The sequence below is a fragment of the Scyliorhinus torazame genome, chromosome 31 (genome assembly GCF_047496885.1).
Source record: "Scyliorhinus torazame isolate Kashiwa2021f chromosome 31, sScyTor2.1, whole genome shotgun sequence".
In the NCBI taxonomy this organism is placed as follows: Eukaryota; Metazoa; Chordata; class Chondrichthyes; order Carcharhiniformes; family Scyliorhinidae; genus Scyliorhinus; species Scyliorhinus torazame.
This window is the reverse complement of record NC_092737.1, coordinates 32,528,075-32,534,074: the sequence shown is the minus strand read 5'-3', so window position 1 is coordinate 32,534,074 and position 6,000 is coordinate 32,528,075. Positions and strand designations below refer to the sequence as shown.

The following is a 6,000-nucleotide window of genomic DNA, read 5'->3' as shown; positions in this document are numbered from 1 at the left end:
ATCCTCTGCACTTTTTGCTTTACCACTTATCTTAGTGTCGTCTGCAAACTTGGACATATTGCCCTTGGTCCCCAACTCCAAATCATCTTTGTAAATTGTGAACAGTTGTGGGCCCAACACTGATCCCTGAGGGACACCACTAGCTACTGATTGCCAACCAGAGAAACACCCATTAATCCGCACTCTTTGCTTTCTATTAATTAACCAATCCTCTATCCATGCTCCTACTTTCCCCTTAATGCCATGCATCTTTATCTTAGCAGCAACCTTTCGTGTGGCACCTTAGGGCAGCACGGTAGCATTGTGGATTGCACAATTGCTTCACAGCTCCAGGGTCCCAGGTTCGATTCCGGCTTGGATCACTGTCTGTGCGGAGTCTGCACGTCCTCCCAGTGTCTGCGTGGGTTTCCTCCGGGTGCTCCGGTTTCCTCCCACAGTCCAAAGATGTGCAGGTTAGGTGGATTGGATACAATAAATTGCCCTTAGTGTTGGGTGGGGTTACTGGGTTATGGGTATAGGGTGGAGGTGTTGAGCTTGGGTAGGGTGCTCTTTCCAAGAGCCGGTGCAGACTCGATGGGCCGAATGGCCTCCGTCTGCACTGTAAATTCAATGAAAAGCAACCTTCCCTTTGTGAGAGCTATTCAGAGTCTCAACAGCGAAACCGATCTCCCTGTCCGGTGGCTTAGCCCAATATAGGCTTGTAAGAAAATCCCTTCAGCTCCGGAATGCCTGGGGCACAACAGCCGTCCTGGGTACCTTGTGACAAAAGTTTGTGCAATAATCGGAATTAAATCGCGACAAGTGTAGGGGAGCTGGATGATTGGTTGGGAATGATTTGCAGAGTTTTTTGGGGGGTTGGGGGGTGGGGGCTAGAGTTGGATATGAGGTAAGGTCTTGCAGAGAAGCTGACACCAGTCCAATGGCCTCCTTTGGATATCAGATCAGTCGTGGGGGCCAAAGGAATAGAGAAGACACGGAGTGCTAACAATCTTTTTATTATTGCATGTGATCCCTAAGTCAGGGAAAAAGGAATGGTTAAACACAACATCGATCAGCCCATGTACAAAAATACAACAAAAATACCCCTCAAGACAGGAGGAGAAAAATAAGGCATTGCACAAGAATAAATTCAAATAAACATCTCTATTAATTGCTTCAATAGAAGGCGATGATCTCAGAATACACATCTGGCTCACTCCAGCTTTGTCCTGCTCAGGAACCTGCCTGTGCAATCAGCAGAAAAATAAATTCCTGGAACAGAAAAGAGCATCAATCAACGTTTTGGTGCAAATTGATTTCCGGCGGGAAAAAAAAAAAGAAATTTGTCTCAAAGAACAGCACGGCAGAGGAACAGGCCCTTCGGCCCTCGAAGCCTACACCGACCATGCTGCCCGACTAACCTAAAACCTTCTACACTTCCGGGGTCCATGTACTTTTGTATTCAGGGCAGCACGGTAGCAGTGGCTAGCAACCATGGCTACACAGCGCCAGGGTCCCAGGTTTGATTCCGGCTTGGGTCACTGTCTGTGCGGAGTCTGCACATCCTCCCCGTGTCTGCGTGGGTTTCCTCCGGGTGCTCCGGTTTCCTCCCACAGTCCAAAGATGTGCAGGTTAGGTGGATTGGCCATGATAAATTACCTTAAGTGACCAAAAAGGTAAGGAGGGGTTACGGGGATAGGGGGGGGAGGCGAGGGCTTAAGTGGGTCTTTGTTCTCAGATGATTGGTGCAGGTAGGGCAGTAGATGTTGTCTATATGGACTTCAGTAAGGCCTTTGACAAGGTCCCGCATGGTAGACTAGTACAAAAGGTGAAGTCACACGGGATCAGGGGTGAGCTGGCAAGGTGGATACAGAACTGGCTAGGTCATAGAAGGCAGAGAGTAGCAATGGAAGGATGCTTTTCTCATTGGAGGCCTGTGACTAGTGGTGTTCCACAGGGATCAGTGCTGGGACCTTTGCTCTTTGTAGTATATATAAATGATTTGGAGGAAAATGTAACTGGTCTGATTAGTAAGTTTGCAGGCGACACAAAGGTTGGTGGAATTGCGGATAGCGATGAGGACTGTCGGAGGATACAGCAGGATTTAGATTGTCTGGAGACTTGGGCGGAGAGATGGCAGATGGAGTTTAATCCGGACAAATGTGAGGTAATGCATTTTGGAAGGTCTAATGCAGGTAGGGAATATACAGTGAATGGTAGAGTATTGAAAGTCAAAGAGATCTAGGAGTATAGGTCCACAGGTCATTGAAAGGGGCAACACAGGTGGAGAAGGTAGTCAAGAAGGCATACGGCATGCTTGCCTTCATTGGCCGGGGCATTGAGTATAAGAATTGGCAAGTCATGTTGCAGCTGTATAGAACCTTAGTTAGGCCACACTTGGAGTATAGTGTTCAATTCTGGTCGCCACACTACCAGAAGGATGTGGAGGCTTTAGAGAGGGTGCAGAAGAGATTTACCAGAAAGTTGCCTGGTATGGAGGGCATTAGCTATGAGGAGCGGTTGAATAAACTCGGTTTGTTCTCACTGGAACGAAGGAGGTTGAGGGGAGACCTGATAGAGGTATACAAAATTATGAGGGGCATAGACAGAGTGGATAGTCAGAGGCTTTTCCCCAGGGTAGAGGGGTCAATTACTAGGGGGCATAGGTTTAAGGTGAGAGGGGCAAGGTTTAGAGTAGATGTACGAGGCAAGTTTTTTTACACAGAGGGTAGTGGGTGCCTGGAACTCGCTGCCGAGGTGGAAGGAGGTGGTGGAAGCAGGGACGATAGTGACATTTAAGGGGCATCTTGACAAATATATGAATAGGATGGGAATAGAAGGATACGGACCCAGGAAGTGTAGAAGATTGTAGTTTAGTCGGGCAGTATGGTCGGCACGGGCTTGGAGGGCCGAAGGGCCTGTTCCTGTGCTGTACATTTTTGTTCTTTGGGTCGGTGCAGACTCGATGGGCCGAATGGCCTCCTTCTGCTCTGTATGTTCTATGTATTCCCACCTTATTCATGCATTAGTCAAAATGCCTCGATCGTACCTGCTTCAGTCACCTCCTCTCCCAAAACAGATTAAAAATGGTACGGGTGCCAGAGAGCTGGGGCAGCAACCCAAAGAAAAAGCTGCCCAGACTACAGGCACAGATATTGGTCCAAAACATTCCTTGTCCAAACAAGATAGATGGAAGAGGTTTAGAGAGGCAATTCCGAGCTTAGAGGCCTCCAGGCAGCTGAAGGCAAGGCCGGCAGTGGTGGAGCAATGGGAATCAGGGGGCTGAATTGGATGAAATGAAATGAAAATCGCTTGTCACAAGTAGGCTTCAAATGAAGTTACTGTGAAAAGCCCCTAGTCACCACATTCCGGCGCCTGTTCGGGGAGGCTGGTACGGGAATCGAACCGTGCTGCTGGCCTGCCTTGGTCTGCCTTAAAAGCCAGCTATTTAGCCCAGTGTGCTAAACCAGCCCCAATGAACAACATCGACTCGATGGGATGAATGAATGTTGGAGAGACTGGAGTGGGGTAGGGCTGGGTGAGAATGGACAAAAACATCTAAATCTGATGAGGAGGGGGGCAAATCAGCAAGCACAAGGAATGGGGCTCCGGCACAGTGGTTAGCGGGTTCAATTCCGACCTTGGGGTGACTGGAGTCTGCACGTTCTCCCCGTGTGTGCGTGGGTTTCCTCCGGGTGCTCCGGTTTCCTCCCACAGTCCAAAGATGTGCAGGTTCGGTGGATTGGCCGTGATAAATTGTGGTATTACGGGGATAGGGTGCTCTTTTTGAGGGTCAGTACAAACATCAGAGGGGCTGAATAGCCTCTTTCGGCACTGTAGGGATTTGATGATAATGGTGGAGGCTGGGTTGCAGGGTGCTGGAAACTGGCCGAGTTCAGAGGGGCCAAAAATGGACAAACGTGATGGGGGTCTTGGTGATGGAGATTATACAGTGGGAAGCTGAACTCTGTAAAACTCAACATCACCAGCAAACTGTTCTATAGCCAAAGGATGGTTTCAGTTACTCGAGGGAGCAGAGTTCAGAGTGGGGACTGAAAGAAATAGCTCCTCAAGATTGGCTATGTTGATCCTACTACAGTCTCCTCAGAAAATGCACCATTACCTCAACACTCACTCATTTTGAAGCCATGTTCAGATGTCACTTTCCCGAGCAGCGGTCACCACACACAGCGGGTCTGGGGCAGGTTCCACTATTTTCTAGAGGGAGAAAAACTAGAGTTAAACTCGCCAACAATCAATCTCATAGAAGCCATCCCTCCTAAAGGCCATCCGGCCCATGGGGGCTGCACCGAGCCTCCGAAAAGAGCACCCTATCAAGGCCCACTCCACCCCCGGAACCCTCAAAACACTTCAGCATGGCCAATCCACCCAACCTGCACATCTGGACCATGGGAGACAACCATTGTACCACCCCGATATTAGCCACCCAAGGAGACACTGCCAAGGGCTGGGCTGGACGAAAAGTGGGCGAATGGGCACCGACCAGGTCTCACCTTCAGTGTGATGGGCCGAATGGCCCTATTGTGCGCTGCAACATTTTATGCAAATCATTTTCTAGATTTTCTCTCATAAGGATCAAAGCCAGGGTTTAAAACCATCCACAAGGTGAAATGAAATTAAATGAAAATGGCTCATTGTCACAAGTCGGCTTCAAATGAAGTTACTGTGAAAAGCCCCTAGTCGCCTCATTCCGGCGCCTGTTCGGGGAGGCTGGTACGGGAATGTTATGATTAACAAATTTAAGATTTATAGAGTGCGCCCCATGGCTCTGACAAAGGTCAGAAGGGGTGAAAGAGAAAACAGATGGGTCGAGACAGACCTGACAAATTGTGCTGCCATTATTCTATTTTTCTAGAGAAAAGGAAAATATGGGAGGACTCGGGAAAGATCGAATTGGCCGGGGGCGTATTTCCACAACTTGGGCAGAAGGGTCCTGATCGTGGGCCTGATGTTAGGGTTAGGGGAGAGCAGAGGGGGCCTGATGTTAGGGTTAGCGGAGAGCAGAGAGGGCCTGATGTTAGGCTTAGCGGAGAGCGTGGGAGGGCCTGATGTTAGGTTAGCGGAGAGCAGAGAGGGCCTGATGTTAGGGTTAGCGGAGAGCGTGGGAGGGCCTGATGTTAGGGTTAGCGGAGAGCAGAGAGGGCCTGATGTTAGGCTTAGCGGAGAGCGTGGGAGGGCCTGATGTTAGGTTAGCGGAGAGCAGAGAGGGCCTGATGTTAGGGTTAGCGGAGAGCGTGGGAGGGCCTGATGTTAGGTTAGCGGAGAGCAGAGAGGGCCTGATGTTAGGGTTAGGTGAGATCGTGGGAGGGCCTGATGTTAGGGTTAGCGGAGAGCAGAGAGGGCCTGATGTTAGGCTTAGCGGAGAGCGTGGGAGGGCCTGATGTTAGGTTAGCGGAGAGCAGAGAGGGCCTGATGTTAGGTTAGCGGAGAGCAGAGAGGGCCTGATGTTAGGCTTAGCGGAGAGCGTGGGAGGGCCTGATGTTAGGTTAGGGGAGAGCAGAGAGGGCCTGATGTTAGGCTTAGCGGAGAGCGTGGGAGGGCCTGATGTTAGGGTTAGCGGAGAGCAGAGAGGGCCTGATGTTAGGCTTAGCGGAGAGCGTGGGAGGGCCTGATGTTAGGTTAGCGGAGAGCAGAGAGGGCCTGATGTTAGGGTTAGCGGAGAGCGTGGGAGGGCCTGATGTTAGGTTAGCGGAGAGCAGAGAGGGCCTGATGTTAGGGTTAGGTGAGATCGTGGGAGGGCCTGATGTTAGGGTCAGTGGTGAGCAGAGAGGGCCTGATGTTAGGGTTGGGGGAGAGCAGAGAGGGCCTGATGTTAGGGTTAGCGGAGAGCGTGGGAGGGCCTGATGTTAGGTTAGCGGAGAGCAGAGAGGGCCTGATGTTAGGGTTAGGTGAGATCGTGGGAGGGCCTGATGTTAGGGTCAGTGGTGAGCAGAGAGGGCCTGATGTTAGGGTTGGGGGAGAGCAGAGAGGGCCTGATGTTAGGGTTAGCGGAGAGCAGAG

At 50.7% G+C, this 6,000-nt stretch overlaps 1 long non-coding RNA gene across 1 annotated transcript in view; it reads right to left on the bottom strand.

The window, feature by feature from the left end:
- Positions 1-1,043: 1,043 nt before the first annotated feature.
- Positions 1,044-6,000, bottom strand: part of LOC140404779 (uncharacterized) — a 76,078-nt gene continuing 71,121 nt past the window's right edge. Inside the window, exons 2-3 of the long non-coding RNA XR_011938573.1 lie at positions 4,103-4,197; positions 1,044-1,251 (exon numbers count right to left, since the gene is read on the bottom strand). This is a non-coding gene — a long non-coding RNA (uncharacterized lncRNA). The remainder of the gene's footprint in view (positions 1,252-4,102; positions 4,198-6,000) is intronic.